The sequence below is a fragment of the Petaurus breviceps genome, unplaced genomic scaffold (genome assembly GCF_028583685.1).
Source record: "Petaurus breviceps papuanus isolate PSGF00001 unplaced genomic scaffold, PetGlider_PUasm1.0 91133, whole genome shotgun sequence".
NCBI classification, from domain to species: domain Eukaryota; kingdom Metazoa; phylum Chordata; class Mammalia; order Diprotodontia; family Petauridae; genus Petaurus; species Petaurus breviceps.
This window is the reverse complement of record NW_027187419.1, coordinates 98,021,909-98,039,964: the sequence shown is the minus strand read 5'-3', so window position 1 is coordinate 98,039,964 and position 18,056 is coordinate 98,021,909. Positions and strand designations below refer to the sequence as shown.

The following is an 18,056-nucleotide window of genomic DNA, read 5'->3' as shown; positions in this document are numbered from 1 at the left end:
CCTGGAACAATCTTTTAAAAGGCATTAGGAAGGGGCGGCCAGATGGCTCAGCGAGTAAGAGCACCGGCTCCAGTGTTGGGATGACCTGGAGATCGAATCCTGGGCTCAGACACTCAGCCCCACGCCCAGAAATAACTGGCCATGTAACCTTGAGCAAGTTACTTAACCCCGATTGCTTAAAAAACATAAAAAAGGAGGTTGGGTAGAGGAAAAAAGTAGAATGGAGGGCAGGACTATGTCTCCTACAAATAAGCAACGTTTTGAAAGATGTTAAAATGCATTAAGTCTACCTTATTTCACAATCAAATGTAGTCACAGAAGGCCAAGATAAATATAATTACATACATTCAGTAACTGTTTTTAAAAAGATAGCTCACTGATTAGGGGGCAAATATATTCACAAATGAATGGGGTTGTTAAAAAAAAAAAGAAAAATGAAAAATTTAAAAGACAAAAAGTCCATCTAAATCTCCAGATATAAAGCATTTCCAGATAACTCTTATAACAGGTTTGAATTTTTAACAAAGTTTGCAGACAATGTAACCCTGTACATAGTCCTTCAAATCTGATCAGATTCAAAGCATGTGTAAATCTAGTTTCTATTAAAACTAAACACATGCAAAACATTCCCAACCTCCAAGTAAAAATGTACTGGGAACAAAGTGAATATACCCAGAATGAATTCTGAGGGAACCCAAATCACACAATAAACAGTTTGTGAACAGAAAATTCCTGGTTCTAAGATATCCAAAACAAGCTATTTCAGGGGCAGCTAGGTGGCACATTGAATAGAGCACCAGCCCTGGAGTCAGGAGGACCAAAGTTCAAATCCAACAGACACTTGACACTTACTAGCTGTGTGACCTTGGGCAAGTCACTTAACCCCAATTGTCTTGCCATCCCCCTCCAAAAAAACTAAACAAAATAAGCTATTTCAGTTCTTACATATAAATTATAGGATCTAGAAATCAATGTGAGAAATGCTGGCAGTCTGGTTTCCACAGATTCTATAGGAACAATGGGTATTCCAAAAACAGATGCTGCACAGGATGGGCAGGAAGGTGTAAATCAAGATAAGGGAGGAAGGGTAGAGCACCCTATCCAATCACATAGATGGAAGAAATCTGTAAATTTCCTCCTAGAAGAAGCCTAGGTGAAACTGGCTTACCAACTTTTCATTAACATACATGTTTAACTAGCCTTATGCATAGTAACTGACACACCCTGCATAGAATTAGAGCCTCATTATCCAATCATGGGATGCATGTAGCTCATGCTGGTAGGAGGAGGGAACACATATGTAATGGGTAGGTGAGAAAGATTGTAACCCAGAAGAGGTGAAACCAATCCCAGTTCTGAAGGGATGAACAAGGCAGGAAATTCGAAGGGAAGCAGCATAAAAAGGCCTTGCATTTGTCTGATTCTCTGTAGTTTTTTGAAGAGGCAAGCTATTTATTCAGGAAAGAATAAATGTAAAATAAAGATAACGAAAACCTTCCTTGCTTTCCAACAAGTACTGTTTATTCTCAGACTGAGCATGTTTATAACATCAAAGCACCCCTAATCTGCAATTTCAGTCCCTTTGCCCAAAATTATTTTCAGAACAAAAAATACCTCAATAAAATTTTTATACACTTGTCATTGTTTCTATGCTTTGTAAATATGTTAGAAGATGAAGTAATGTTTATTAACAGGTGGCCTCCCTCTTAGAGGTATTCTTTCTTCTCTCTTAACTTCCATATCTATTTGCTTATGTATTATATCTTTCAAAAGGAACTGGGCAGAATTTGGCTTAAAAACTGTAGAATGGGAATTGCATTTATACAGTCTTCAGAGGGAAAGCATAGGGGAAAATATCACCTAAGGCAACATGAACTAACTTCTAGTTATGTTGGAGTGGGAGGTGGGGATTAACCTGATCTTTCTCTCTCTTCTCTTTCCCTCCCTCATCCGGATGTGGTTACTATATCAAGATATTTCCCCAAAGCACCACTCTCCAAGTATTTTCTATAACATGATACAGGATATAGGCAACAAGACTTTTCAGAGCCACCAGCCAAAATATTGTTTCCCCTTGTCTACAAGAAAAAAGTTGGCCCTGATCTTCTACAATTAAGAAGTCTATTTTTTCAATTTTTTTCTTCAACTATTCTAGTCATATTTATGCCATATGTATCGTCTCCTTGCTTTTCTTCCCTTTTTTCCATGATACTCTACACTGAGCATCTCCCTCACATACGATAATTCAGTCACAGGAAGAATAATGGATTTGGAGTCAGAAGAGCTGTGCGTGCTGTGGCAAAATTACTTAACCACTCTGGGTCTCAAACTCCTCATCTGTAAAATGAAGAAGCTGGGCTAGAGGAAGTCTACGATTCCTTCTAGCTCTAAATTTGTGATCCTATGATCAATCCCTAATATTGATGTGGAAAACGATCACCCTTTTTTAAGCTTAGTATCATGAAAAATACTTTTCATATGTAATTTTGGTATACTTTATGCCTCTTTAATTCTGTGCCTAGCTGGCTGTTCACCTGCAGAGTCTATTCAACATATACATACTGACAAATCAGCATACATAACTGTAAATTGTATCAGACAATGACGCATTCTTTATCCACTGGGTTTTAATAATGTCAGAAGAATGAACGCTATACAGTACAGGGGTACAGAAATCCATCTTGCCCTACTAGAAAGTTAGGGGGGGGATGGGGGAGGAGACAAGAGAGCAGATTGGGATTGGGGGAAGGGGTATTCAGTAGGCTCACTATCTTGGGGTGGCAGATATGGGAAAGATGGGGAGAAAATTTATAACTCAAAATCTTGTGGAAATGAATGTTGAAAACTATAAATAAATAAATAAAAGATTTTTTTTTTTTAAAGAACAAACTCTTTTGAGTAACTTATTTTTAAGAAGGCCTGAAAAATCCTGGGGCCTGATGCAATGAACACAATGGCATCCGTGAACAAAAGGCGCTGGAGGACCCCACCATCAATAGTAAATAACTGTTCCATTTACACTCTGCCTTCAACATCCTCCAATAAACATCTTTGGTCAGATTATATTTTCAGATCGATACTAATAACCACTAATCTGAACAAAGTTATTTGTTATTATATCTTTCAAATATTAGGCAGCTATCATTCTATTTCTATAAATGAAGCAACCCTGACTCCCAAGCTTACATTCTAATAAGGAAAACAGAAAGCACATTGATAAGTATAGAAAGCAATGATGCAAACAAATACAAAGTATTTTGTTTGGGAAGAAGGACAATACCACTTGGAAGTAATCAGAAAAGCTTTCATGTGACATTTGATGAGAGCATAAAGAGAGAAGACAGTCTACAACAGAGTCTTGGGTTTAACACCCAAAGTTAGGAGGCAGGACCAATAAAGGAAACTGAGGAGTACTCAGAAAGGTAGAAGTAGAACTTGGAGGAAGTAGTGTCATGAAAATCTAGGAAGCAAAGAATATATGGAGAAGAGGATGGTCAACAGTTTGAATGTAGCAGAAAGGTTAAGAAGGATAAGCAACTGAGAAAAGCTGGTCAGATTTGGCAAGTAAAAGATAGTTGGTAACTGGAAAAAGTAGTTTCAGATGAGTGATGAGGTCAACTCCTGGCTACAAAAGGTGGCTGAGAGGGAGAGAAGTGGAAGCAGCTTAAATAATTCTTTCAAGCAGTTTTGACCAAGAAATATAGGATATGGCTAGAAACTATAGGGCAATAAGTTGAGGGGATGGTAGAGTCAAAAGAAATTTTTTTTCAAGGAATACTGGATGATTATGATAAGAGCAGAGTAATTACCTTTTAGGAGACTCTTCAGGTACATTTTCCTTATACAGAATCAAATGGGTTTGGTTTTTTTTAGTTCATAAACAAGAAGTATGTTTAGATCTCATATTTTCTGTGCCTTTCAGTCAACATTCTGATAGTTGATTTCAAATACCCTAACCTTCTAGTTCATCAATCTACAAAATTCCCATGACCTCTATTATACCTCATCTATACACACAGGCATGATCTCACTAACCTCTACAATGTTCTACTTTAATAATCAAGCATAATGAAATATGCCCAAACACAATCACCTATCACTCCTTCTTTCCCTATGTTTTATTATTCCCTAAATGCATTCTTCTTTTTTTTGTTTTTTGGAGGGCAGTTGGGGTTAAGAGACTTGCCCAAGGTCACCACAGCTAGTAAGTGTTAAATCTCTGAGGCTGTATTTGAACTAAGGTCCTCCTGACTTCAGGGCCGGTTCTTCTCTATTCACTACACTACCTAGCCGCCCCCCTAAATCCATTCTTTATTCTCACTGTCCCCTCTAACCCTCTGACAGCCAGAAATCTAGGCAATCAACATTGTTTTCCCTGCCTTTCTTACCCTTCCTTTTCCTCATCTTAGCTCCTTGATGAACTCTACAATATTCTCTACTTTCAAAACCTTAGGTACTCCCTTGTTCTATCACTGATCACACCTTACCAAATCCTAACTGTGAATTATCCCCACCACCCACCTTCTCTGTTCTTCTCTATATATTCTATTTCACTTGGTCATCTCATCAGCTCCCATGGATTTAATTATCAATTCCATGGGGACAATTCTCAAATCTAGTTATCCCTACTGTATGGGAAAGGTAAAAATGTGGTTTCTCAGACACTTTGTTATAGTAAGTAGGTCCTTAGGCCTAAGTTTCCATTTTTCTAGAAATTATATGATTTCTAAACTTTAAAAATCTTTTTATATAGTTGCCCTATTCTAGTCAGGCCCCCCCCCCCCCGACTTCACCTAGCTTGCCATAAAAGAGTTAAGTTTCTATAGAACTGCAAGAATTGCTGAACAAGACTACTGATAAGAAGAAGACAGGCAGTAACCTTGGGAAGAAGCTCAGACCCTGGTTCTCAGACAAAAACTCATAGATAATACTAAAAATAATGAAGAATGGAAGGAGCTGGCAGCAGCAGGTGGATTTAACAAATCAAGGAATAGACAGTAGTAGCCTTGAGACCCTCAAGTCCAGATAAGAATGTTATCAAGCAGACTGAAAAGGGGTCCAGTATTCTAAGGTTGTTACTACACTTGCGTAATAGACTTCATGTATTATGTATATTATCCAACAAGATTAGAGCCTCATTAGTAATAATTATGTTAATGTTTGTAACCCTTGCTTATTTTTAACCCAGCTTTAGCTTCTGTACGGCAGCCTCCTCTCTCTTGGTGCTGTCCTGGAGACTGGACCGCCTGCTTCTCACGAGATTCTAACAAATCTTTCTATCTTCACTTTGAGGGGTCTCCAAGTAGTCAATTTGGGTTAGGGTCTCCGTACCCCACACACTACCTCTGCTTCTCTCCAGTCTCAGATCTCTATCTGTATACTGGACATCTGGATATCCTACAAACATTTTAAACTCGCTAAGTCCAAAACTGAATTCATTATCTTTTCCTCTAAATCCTTCCCTCTTGTAAACTTCTTTATTATTGTTAAGGGCATCAATCATTCTCATCACTCAGGCTCCATATAGCCTTCACTCCACAGTCTCTCTTAAGCTCCTTCCCAATCCAATCCATTGTCAAGGCCTGTAAATTTTACCTTCAAAATCTCCCTCCTATATGCCCTTTCCTCTCCTCTACCACTATCCTGATGCAGGCACACATCATCTCATGCCTGAACTATTGTAATAGCTACCAGCTGGGCTGTCTGTCACAAGCCTCTCCCCACTCCAGTTCATCCTCCAACTGAACTCTCAAAGTGATCTTCCTAAAGCACAGATCTGACCATCTCACATTATTACTCAATAAATTTTAATGGCTTTCTGTCATCTTCAGGATCAAATATAAAATCTTTTTAAAAATTGTGTTTAGTATTTTATTTCCCCCCAATTACATGTAAAGACAATTTTTAACATTTGTTTTTTAAAACTCTGAGTTCCAAATTCTCTCCCTTCTGCTGTCCCCACCCCCCCTCACTAGGAAGGCACGAAATCAGATATAGGTTACACATGTGTAGTTATGTGAAACATATTTCCATGTGAGTCATGTTGTAAGAGAAAACATAGACAAAAAAAAAACCACTCAAGAAAAATAAAGTATTGCGCAGTGAATAGAGCACCAGCCCTGGAGTGAGGAGGACCTCAACTCAAATCCAGCCTCAGACACTTGACACACTAGCTGTGTGACTTTGGGCAAGTCACTTAACGCCAACTGCCCTCCAAAAAGCAAAAAAACCAAACAAACAAAAAAGAAAAATAAAGCAAAACAGTAACTTCAATCTGTATTCAGACACCATCTGAATGTTCTTTTTCTGGGGATGCATAGCATTTTTCATCATAAGTCCTTCAGAGTTGCCCTGGATTGTATTGAGGAGAATAGCTAAGTCATACACAGCTGATCATCTTACAAATATTGTTTGTTACTTTGTACACAGTACATGTCACTTTGCATCAGATTCTGTAAATCTGTCCAGGTTTTTCTGAAAGCACCCTGCTCATTATTTCTCATAGCATAATAATATTCCATCACAATCACATACCATAATTTGTTCAGCCATTCCCCAGTTAATAGGCATCCCCTCAAATTTCCAATTCTTGTCACCAGACAAGAGCTGCTACAAATATTTTTGTGTATACAGGACCTTTTCTTTGTTTTTTTAATTTCTTTTTTGCATATGTGACAATTTCTAGCTGAATCCTGAATCTAAAGCCCATAGAAGAATAATCAGAGTAGGAATACCGGAGTAAAGGAAAACATAATTCTGCCCCTCTAAATTGGCAGTGTCCCAGTTGTCTGATAGTGTCTAAGTCCAACAGCAATCTACTGCAAACCCAGGTCAGTAACTTGCAGAGCTCAGCTTCAAAGTTCAGAGGTGGGTAGAAGCACTACAGATCCCCAGCCTAGACCGTCCCTGAAATACAGAAACCACACAATCCTCAACATCCCCCCAAAACAGCAATAGGACCACTAAGGTCCTTCCCTACAGAAGGTCAGGCAATAACATCAAGGTCAACAGCGTATGCACAAATTAAACTACAGTTCCTGTGAGAACCCAATTAAGAGTTTAAAAGTAGCTTTAAAAGTTTTTTATAAATGAGAATGCTAGAGGAAACGACTGGAAAAGAAATGAGAACTAAGGAAGAAAGAACTGGAAAGGGAATTAACAGCTTGGTAAAAGTACAAAATCTTGCCCAAGCATCAAACTCACTGAAAACCAGGAGGGACCAAAAAGAAGTCAATGATTCCATGAGACAATAAGAAATACTAAAAGTCAAAAGACTGAAAAAAGGGGAAAATGTACCTCATGAAAAGAACTAATGCTACAGGTCAAGGAGGAAAAAAAAAAAATAGCGATCACTGGATTCCCTAAACACCATGACCAAAAAGTAAAGAAGAAAAAAAAAAAAGCCTAGACATTCTATTTCAAGAAATCTTAATAGAAAATTGTCCAAATCACTTAGAAGCAAAGGGCAAAGTTGATATAGGAAAAGATATACCAGTCACCTCCTGAAGGAAATCCAAAAATGAAAATTCCTAGGAACCAAATATAGCCAACATCCAGGGCACTTATGTCCTCCCTGATGGATGACTACTTTTGGTGACAGACATAGGTTAGAGCTAATTAAGTTCAGCATAAGGTTTGGCCATGTAATGAAGATAGAATCTTCCACAATGCATTTTCATTAAAGTTTTCATAAAATGCATTTATGTTTTGTGGAGTGCTACACTTACTTCTTAGTTGGAGGTGTATTGTTCAGTGGCTTCTAAGTAGAAGCATGGGAGGTAGATGGTGGAAGTAATTCAGGGCTAATTTTTGGCAAAAGATTCAAGAGTAGGGAACAACAGTGTGAAAAACTGAAATGGCTATTGGGTTGAAATTAGAAAGTAAAGTAAGAACATGAGTAAAGTGCCCTGAGAAAGTACTAAGGGATGGAGGAAAGAGTATCTGAGGCTGAATTTGAACTCAAGCCTTCCTGATTCTGAACCCAGTGCTGTATTTACCGCAGAACCTGTTGCCTCCATTGTTATAAACAAATTATAGGAGCACAGAAGAAATCATCTGTCAGGTCCATGGATAGAAGAAGTTTGATCCATGACCAAACAAGATACCGGGAGGATCAGGAGATAAAATGGACAATTTTGACTGTATAAAATCAAAAAGTCTGTCCGTAGGCATAACCAATTCAGCTAAAATTCAAAGAGAAGTAGGAAATTGAGGGGGAAAACATCTTTGCACCAAATTTCTCTGATAAAGTCTCATTAATAATTTATGTATATGGAGAACTGATTAAAATGTCTAAGAATAAAAGCCATTACCTAATTGATAAAAGATCAAAGGATATAAACAAGCAGTTTTCCGAAGAAATCCAAGCTATCAATAGTCACATGAAAAAATGTTCTAAATTACTAATGATCAGAGAAATGATGCTCTCTTTGATTAATGATCAGAGAGATGCAAATTAAAACAACTCTTGAGGTACTACCTCACACCCAAATCAACAAAGTTGAGAAAAAAAGAAAATGAGATATGCTGGAGGGGCTGAGGGGAAAACAGGTACATAAATGAACTGGAACTGTAAAGTAGTCTAAGCTATTATGAAAAGCAATTTGGAACTATTCAGAAAAAATATTATTAAACTATATGTCCTTTGACCCAAAGAGTTCAAAGAAAGAGGAAGACACACACCCAAAAATATTTAGGGTAGTTCTTTCTGTGGTGGCCAAGAACTAGAAAATGAGGTGATCATAAAGTGTAGAATTGCTAAAAAAAAAAAAGTTATGGTATATTAATGCGATGAAATATTACTGTGTTATAAAAAATGACAAAGGGGGGTGGCTAGGTGGCACAGTGAATAGAGTACCATCCCTGGGGTCAGGCGGACCTGAGTTCAAACAGGGCCTCAGACACTTAACACAAAAACTAGCTGTGTGACCTTGGGCAATCACTAAACCCCAATGCCCTCCAAAAAATAAAAATGACAAAGGCGAAGAAGGTTGAAGAAAAATCTGGTAAGACTTTTATGAACTGATGCTAAGAGAAGTGAAGAAAACCAGAACAATATAGACAACAATAATACTGTAAAGACAAATACCTTAAGAAAATTATAGAAACTCTGATCAGCATAATGACCAACTACAATTCCAGAGGACTCATAACAAACATGCTACCCACCTCCACATACAGAAGTGACAGACTCAGAGAGCAGGACGAGGCATTTTTTTTTCACACAGAGTCAATATGGGAATTTGTTTTCCTTGACTAGACATGTTTGTATCAAGTTAAAAGAAAAAATTTATTAGAAAATGTCAACAATAAGACAATATACTAAAACTTATGGGATGGAGCTAAAGCCAGTTGTGAAAGGAAAATTTAGTATCTAGACATAACAAGAGTGAAAAGAACAAATCAATGAACTGTGAATGCAATTAAAAAAAAAACCCTGAACAAATCAAAAAATTCTCAACTCAACAGTGAAGTACAACTCATGAAAATTACAGGAGATTAATAAAATTAAAGTCAAAAAGATGAATAAATTGATAAATAAAAGTAGAACTGAAGGGTTTTTTTTTTTGGGGGGGGTGAGGGACCTAATAAAATAAACAGCTAGCTAGCTAAACTGATTAAAAAGAAAGGAAAAGCAAACTGTTCACATCAAAAATGATATAAGAGGATGTACAAAAACTGAAGAGGAAAGGAAATTACTAGAAATTATTTTGCCTAATTATATCCTAACACTGGTAACAGCAGAAATAAATACATAAAAAAATAGAAAATATTCAGATTAGAAGAAAGAGGTAACTTAAATAACCCAATGTCATAAAAAGAAATTTAACAAGCCGTGAATTAGCTCTCAAAGAAAAAACTCTAGGACTAGGTGATTCAACAAGTGAATTCTTTCAAACATTTGAAGAATTACTTAATTCTAATAATACATTTGCCATAATCCTACATAAACTCTTGTAACTAACATAAAAAGAAGACACTCTCCCAATCTCTTTCTATGCTACACAAACAGACTTTATACCTAAATCAGGGAGAGAGAAAGCAGAGAAAAAAATCAACCACATACCATTATCTCTACAATGGAGCAAAAATTTTAAATAAAATATTACTAAATAGGCTAAAACAACATTTTTAGTTGAACACAAAGACTATAAACATTGTAAATTATGTGAATATGAATAAAAATAATTTTATCAATGCATGATAAAAAGGTTTGCACAAAATATAACATTCATTTCTATTTAAACTCTAGAAAAAATACTGCAAATATATTTTTAAAATATATCAAATGACATTTAAATCCAAGAGCCACTATTACATAAAATGCTGAAGTTAGAAGCTTTTCAAGGATATCAGAGATCAAATAAGGATACTCGTTATTACCATGACCATTTAACACAGTGTTAAGAAATGCTAGCTATAACAATAAGATAAGAATAAAAATAAAGGAATAAGGACTTTTTTTTGGTAGATGACATAACAACATCGATACTAATAATAACTAGGATTTATATAGTGCTTTAAGGTTTGCAAAACACTTTACAAATATTATCTCATTGTATCCTTACAACAACCCTAGAAGTGCTATTATTATTATTCCCATTTTATAGAACGTGATACTATGGTACACTTAGAAAATGCTTATAAGGTCAACTAACAAATTAACTGAAATTGTAACATTAGCAGTGATCCCCTGCGCTACACGCTACATTACGGTACCCTCTGTATGCACTGTTTCCCCCCCCCATGAAACGCACGCTGCACTCTGAGCTGCATCCAATCAGAGCTGCAGCAGTGAGTGCGTCATCCTGTTCTTTATTGAATTCATTATTGAATAAAGGTACATTTTTTTGTTCACATTTACCTGTTTATTAAAATTGCTGTCAATGTTCATTAAAATAAGCCCTCCCCTGAAAATAAGCCCTCTGGTGTTTTTCTGTCCAAAAAAATAATAAGACAGTGTCTTATTATCGGGGAAACACGGTATGTACAAAAAAAGTAAAAAAACAAAAAACCAGTAAGAAGAGCTAGAAAGAGAAATTCCATTCAAAATAAATACAGAAGCTGTAAAATATATAGGAATTTGTCTTCTACAATTCACCAGGTTCTATATAAACTTAACTGTAAAATGCTTTTGCAGAAAGATATACCTAAATGACTAGGGAAATATTAAGCATTCATGGGCTGGTCTAGTCAACAACAAAATTATAATATCGTCTAAATTTCTTTATTTAGTGCTGTACCAAACTCCCAAAAGAATAAAACTAGAAAAAAAAGTAGTAAATTTATATGGAGGAATAGGTTAAGCATTCTAAAAGAAATAATGAAAAAAACTGGGAATGTGGAGGGAGTGGTGATCTATCAGTACTAGATTTCAAATTGTGCTATCAAGCAGTAGTCATTAAAACAATTTGGTTTATTAGATCAAAATTTTTTAAAAGTTTATCAGTAGAAGATGGCGGAGTAAAAGCAGAACTCCTGTAAGTTCCTGCACCAACCACCTCTAATACCTGTAAAATATGACTCTAAACAAATTTTAGAGCTACAGAACCCACAGTGACACAGAGAAACAAAGTCTCCTTCTGAACGCAGCCTGGCAGGCTGACAGGAAGGGTCTAAGCCCAGATCACTTCCGCATGAGCTGCGCTGGCCCAGGGCAGCACAAATCCGTGGCACAGACCAGCCAGAGCAGACTTCAGGAGAGTGAATCACCAGCAGCTACAGCAGTTTACAGACTTCTCAATCCATAAACACCAAATGGAAAGTAAAAGGTCAGTAGGGAACTCTGTTGCAACTGGGTGATGGAAGAGCGCCCACTGGCCCCTGCCCAGCGCCCCTGCCCTTGGGTAAGAGGTGGTAGAGGCTGCAGCTACAGCTGCCTCTGGATAGTAGGGGGACCAAGCGACCATTCAGAGGGTAATCACTCTTGCTTTGACCTGCTTGGATCTGGGTTGCAGTCTTGGGTGGTAGTCCTGGGGTGAGGAATGCTAGCTGCCAGCGCTTGTGGTGGCTGTAGAGAGGGCACCCTCCTCATAACTCTGGCAGCTGCAAAAAACTCTCACTGAATTTTACTTAAGGAAGGAATAACATGCACACGCAGTTGGGTATCTTACCCAAGTAGGGGGGAAGGGGAAAAGAGGGAGGATGATAGAAGGGAGGGCAGATTCAGAGAGAGGGTAATAAGAAGCAAACACTTTTGAAAAGGGACAGGGTCAATGTAGAAAATAGAGTGAGGGGCAGGATAGGATGAAGGAAATATAGTTAGTTTTTTACTTTATAACTACTACGGAAACGTTTTGCATAACTACACATGTACAACCTATATTGAACTGCTTGTCTTCCAAGTGGAGTGGGTGAAGAGAGAAGGGAAAGAATCTGGAAATCCAAGGTTTAAAAAACTGTTTTTTACATGCAACTGGGAAATAAGACATACAGGCACTGGGGTACAGAAATTCATCTTGACCTACTAGAAAGTTGGGAGGGGGGGGATGCGGGAGGATATAAGAGAGAGCAGATTGGGGGAAGAGATGTTCAGTAGGCTTGATATCTTGGGTTGGGGGTAGGGAAAAGATGGGGGAAAATTTTGTAACTCAAAATCTTGTGGAAATGAATGTTGAAAACTAAAAATAAATAAATATTTTTTTTTTAAAAAGAGAAGTTGGTCAGTAGAACAAATTAGCTTACACAAGATTCAGAAGCAATAGTAGAATAGTATTTGATAAACCCAAAGATTTTCAGCTACTGGAGGGAAGGGCTACCCATCTAGAGAGGAAAAAAACCAAAATTTTTTGGCAAAATTGGACAGCAGCTTGACAGATATAGCCTTTAAGTTTAATATTTTATTTTCCTCCCAACTGCACGTAAAAATATAACATTAAAAAAAATTTTTGAGTAGCAGATTCTTTCCCTCCCACCCCCCATCAGTAAGAAGGTAAGCAATTTGGTATAGGTTATACATGTACAATCATGCAAAACATTAGAAATAACCTTTAGGCCAGAGGTTCCCAAACTTATTAGCATCCCCTGAAATCTATTTTCTTTAAGCCTTTAATGTTTTTTTAAATTTGCATCATTAAAAAAACAAGTATAAAACTGTTTTTTAAAGTGATGAACCTTAAATTTTAAAATTTACCGTAAATTTGTGGGTTTTTTCCAGCATTGTAATTTTGATGATGCAATGTCACGTAACCATATGTTGTATAATAAACAAGTCATTACACACACATAATAACACTGGACTTCCCAACAACGTGTGACAGGCTCACCTATCAACACTTCCTTGTTAAGACCTATTAGTGGGCTTGACCACTGAATGGTTAAAACTTGCATTTTGTGTTTATTTGGAAAATAATGTAATCACTATGACTTTAACTCTGTCACACAAATGAAACATGTATGAAAGGTTTTTCAAAATTTTATCTTCTCTTCTTTCCTTATGCTTTCACCACACTTATTTTTATTCAACGCCCCCTCCCCCCCCCCATTGTACAGGAGGCTGCTGCCACCTCCTTGGATCATTCAGCAACCCCAGGGGGCTGTTTTGCCCACTTTGGGAACCTCTGCTTTAGATTAAGGAAAACTTAAAAGAGAGGAAAAGGAATAAACATTTATATAGCACCTACTCTGTGTCAGGCACTTACTATTCACTTTATAAATATTATCTTTATTTGATTCTCACAACAATCTTGAGAGGCAGGTGCTATAATTGGTCCTATTTTATAACAGGAGAAATTTAAAGTCAAGAGGAGATTGAGGCAAATAGATATTAAATGACTTTCCCAAATGACACTGGGTAAGTATCTGAGACTGGATCTGAACTCAGGTCATCTTGACTACAGGTCCCGAACTCTTATCTTCTACACTAGAAGCTGTCAACTAGAATACTTCATATCACCTACTAAGATAAACTTCAAATGGATACATAACTTTGATATAAAAAAGTCACATGACAAATGAATTAGAAGCACAAGGGAGAAATTACCTTTTAGATCTATGGCTCACAGAAGAGTACATGACTAACAAGAGATAGAAGATTAGATAAGATAAAACACACAATTCTGATTAGTTCAAATTAAAGTTTTTTCACCAAAAAAAAAAAAAATCTAATGTAAAAATTAGAAGGGAAAAAGTGTCTCTGATCAAGGTTTCTTTCCAGGACATGTAAGGAACAGATTCAAATTTATAAGACTGACAGTCACTCCTATGTCAATAGATAACGTTCAAAGGATAGTTACAAGAAGTTTTCAAAGAAATAGATCGAAGTTATCAATAATTATGTGAAAAAATGCTCTGGTTTTACATGACTGCACACGTAAAACCTATACCAAACTGCTTGCCTTCTCTCTGAGAGGGGAGAGGAGAGACAGAAGAAAAGAATTTGAAACTCAAAATTTTTAAAAAAGAATATTAAAAATTGTTTTTATGTGTAATTGGGGAAAAACAAATTTTTTAAAAGAAAAAGCACTCTGAATTACTAATAATTTAGAGAAATGCAAATTAAAGTAACTTGGAAGTTCTGTCTCACAACTATCAGATTGACAAAAATGAGAAAAGAGGAAAATTACAAATGTTGGAGCAGTTGTCAAAAAACAGTGGACTATTAGTAGAATTGTGAATTGGCCCAAGTCATTCTGAAAAGCAAATTGGAACTATGCCCAGAGGGCTACCAAAACGGACTTACTTCTGACCCAGCTATAACCTCAAAGCAATCCAAGAAAAGAGGAAAAGGATCTATATATACAAATTATTTATAGCAGTTCTTATTGTAGTAGCCAAAAACTGGAAAATAAGAGGGTGTCCTTCAAGTGCAGAATAACTAAAGAGACTGTAGCATATGAATATAATAAAATATTTTTGTGCTGTAAGAAATTATGAAATGGGGCAGTTAGGTGGTGCAGTGAATAGAGCACCAACCCTGGAATCAGGAGGATCAAAGTTCAAATGTGGCCTCAGACACTCGGAGACACAGATACACACCCACACACCCTAGCCATGTGACCTTGGGCAAGTCACCATACCCCAACTGCCCTACCTTCCCCCTCCAAAAAAAAGAAACGATGAAATGGAAAATTTCTAAAGAAACAACAAAGACTTTATAAACTGATGGAGAGTGAAGTGAGCAGAACTTGGTGAAAAATTTATATAGCGATAACATACTATTAAAAAAAAAAACAACTTTGACAGACTCTGATCAATTCAAGTGTCCAAAAGGATGAAGATGAAACCTGACATTTGAAGTGATAAAATAGTGATAAAATAAGTGATAAAATAAACAGCAGGAGACATACATTTTTGGACATGGCTAACTAACATGAAAATGTGTTTTACCAGACTATATTAATACATACTGAAGGATCTGTTGTTGATTCTTTAACTTGCTGATGAGTTAAAGGAGTGGGAAGGACAGGTTAATTTTTTTAAATGTTTAAAATAATTTTTTAAAATTAAAATTAGCTAGGATACACACACCTGTTTTCCAACAAAACAATAATCATTTTGACATGTTAAATTAGTTCTTGTTTATGTCAGTGTCTTCAGCTATAATTTTCTTACACATTTATAAAATAAAAAATAGAATTATAGCTTTAAAATGTAAATAATGTAACACCTAAAATAAAGCCTCTTTGTAAAGCAGACAATGTATACACATTATGTACATAACAGGCTTATCAAACATGCACACTTTTAAAAAGAAATAGTACTCATTTAAAAATTTTTGATGGGTGTGAGGTAGTACCTCATAGCTGTTTAAATTCGTGCAAATACTTAAAAAAAATTGTCATTTCTTTTTAACATTTTCAGTTCCAAACTCTCTCCTTTTCTCCAAACCTCCCCACCTAATTTTTTTTTACTTTCAATATTATTTTCTTTTTTCACACGTACATGTATTTTTTTATTTTTAAAATTTAAAATTAAAAAATCATTTTTAAAAATTTTGAGTTCCTAATTCTCCCCATCTTCCCAGAAAGTAAGCAATCTGATATATATATATATATATATGTATATATGCACACATATACATGCACATACTTTCTAAAATTAAAACTGTTTAAATTTTATGTTTCTGACTAGTGATTGAAATAAAATACCTTAATTTAAGAAAAGCTGAAAACAGCATGAAAGAGCCATAAAAACACCATGTACATATGGCTGTTTAAGACTATTGTTTGATAACAGACACTGAAAATGAGATTATTAGAAACACAGCTGTGAGTTTTCACTAGTATTCAAGTTTTTAGGTTTTACCTGATGTCACAAGTATGACAATGAGGTTCCCCCATATTGCTTTTCCAGGGACAGGGATAAAGACTAGACCTATAATTTCACTGGCTTAAGGAACTTATTAGTGAGAAAACCCCGTCTACCAGTGCAGACTGATACCTTAGCTGCAACTTAACAGCCTTAGTTTAGAAGTAGGGGTTCTTCCCCCCCCCCCATTTTTCAAATGCTTTATTAACTTCTGATTTACATCATTAATTTCCACCAGATTTTGAGTTACACATTTTCTCCCCGTTTTTCCCCTACCCACCGTGCCAAAAGAGCAGTCCCATAGTATATCCCCTCCTCCAATCTGCTCTCTCCCCTATCTTCTCTCATACCCCCTTTGACTTTTCCAGTAGGGCATAGCAGATCTCTATGCCCCAGTGCCTGTATATCTTATTTCCCAATTACATGTAAAATAGTATTATTAATAGTATATATATATGTGTGTGTATATTTAAACATTTGATTTTAAAACTTTGAATTCCAGATTCTTTCCCTTCCTCCCTTGTCACCCGCTCTTACTAAAAAGATAAGCAGTTCAGTATAGGTTGTACATGTGTAGCTAATACAAAACATTAACATAGTTGATATATTGCAAAAGACTGACCATATTACTCTCCCTCCTATCCCAACTTCCACTAATTCTGTTCTCTACTTTGATCCAGTCCCTTTTCAAAAGTGGGTGCTTTCAACTTCCCTGCCCCCCAGCCTGCCCTCCGTTCCATCATCCCCCCTGCTCTCCTGTGGGGTGAGATACCCTATTTAGTGTGTATTTCATTCCCTCCCCGAGCCAAATTCAATGGGAATAAGGTTGACCCATTCCCTTTTGCCTTCCTATTCTTCCCCTCCATTGTAACCATTTTCCCTTGCCTCTTCTATATGAGATAGTTTACCCCATTCTGTCTCTCCCCATCTCTTTTCATTATATTCCCCTCTCACCTCTTAATTTCACCTTTTAAGTATCATCCCTTCCTGTTAAATTGGTCCTGTGCCCTCTAAATATGTCTACCTGTAAACATATATACACACATTCACATATGTATTCATATGCCCATATACCCTCATATATACATATATATCTCCATTCCCTTCAATTACTGAGAAAAGTTTCATAAGTTACAATTATTGTTTTTCCATGTAGGAATGTTAATAGTTCAACTTTGATAAGTTCCTTATGCTTTCTTTTCCCTGTTTACCTTCTCATGCTTCTTGTATCTGAATGTCAAATTTTCTATTCAACTCTGGTTTTTTCATCAAGAATGCTTGAAAGTCCTCTATTCCACTGAATGACCATATTTTCCCCTGAAACATGATACTCAGTTTTGCTGGGTAGATGATTCTTGGTTTTAATCCCAGCTCCTTTGACCTCCGGGATATCATATTCCAAGCCCTTCGATCCCTCGGTGTAGAAGCTGCCAGATCCTGGGTTATCCTGATTGTGTTCCCACAATATTCAAATTGTTTCTTCCTGGCTGCTTGTAATATTCTCTCCTTGATCTGAATTTCGGAACCTGGCTGTAATATTCCTAGGAGTTTTCTTTTTGGGATCTTTTTAAGGAGGTGATCAGTGGATTCTTTCAACATCTACTTTGCCCTCTGGTTCTAAAACATCAGGGAAGTTTTCCTTGAGGATTTCTTGGAGTATGATTTCTAGGTTCTTTCTTTGATCATGGCTTTCAGGTAGTCCAATAATTTTTAAATTATCTCTCCTGGATCTATTTTCCAGGTCAGTGGTTTTTCCCATGAAATATTTCACATTGCCTTCTATTCTTTCATTTGTTTGGATCTGTTAA

At 36.4% G+C, this 18,056-nt stretch overlaps 1 protein-coding gene across 4 annotated transcripts in view; it reads right to left on the bottom strand.

The window, feature by feature from the left end:
- PPIG (peptidylprolyl isomerase G) overlaps positions 1 to 18,056 on the bottom strand; it is a 96,994-nt gene that overhangs the window by 46,281 nt on the left and 32,657 nt on the right. The gene's annotated exons all lie outside the window — the stretch shown is intronic.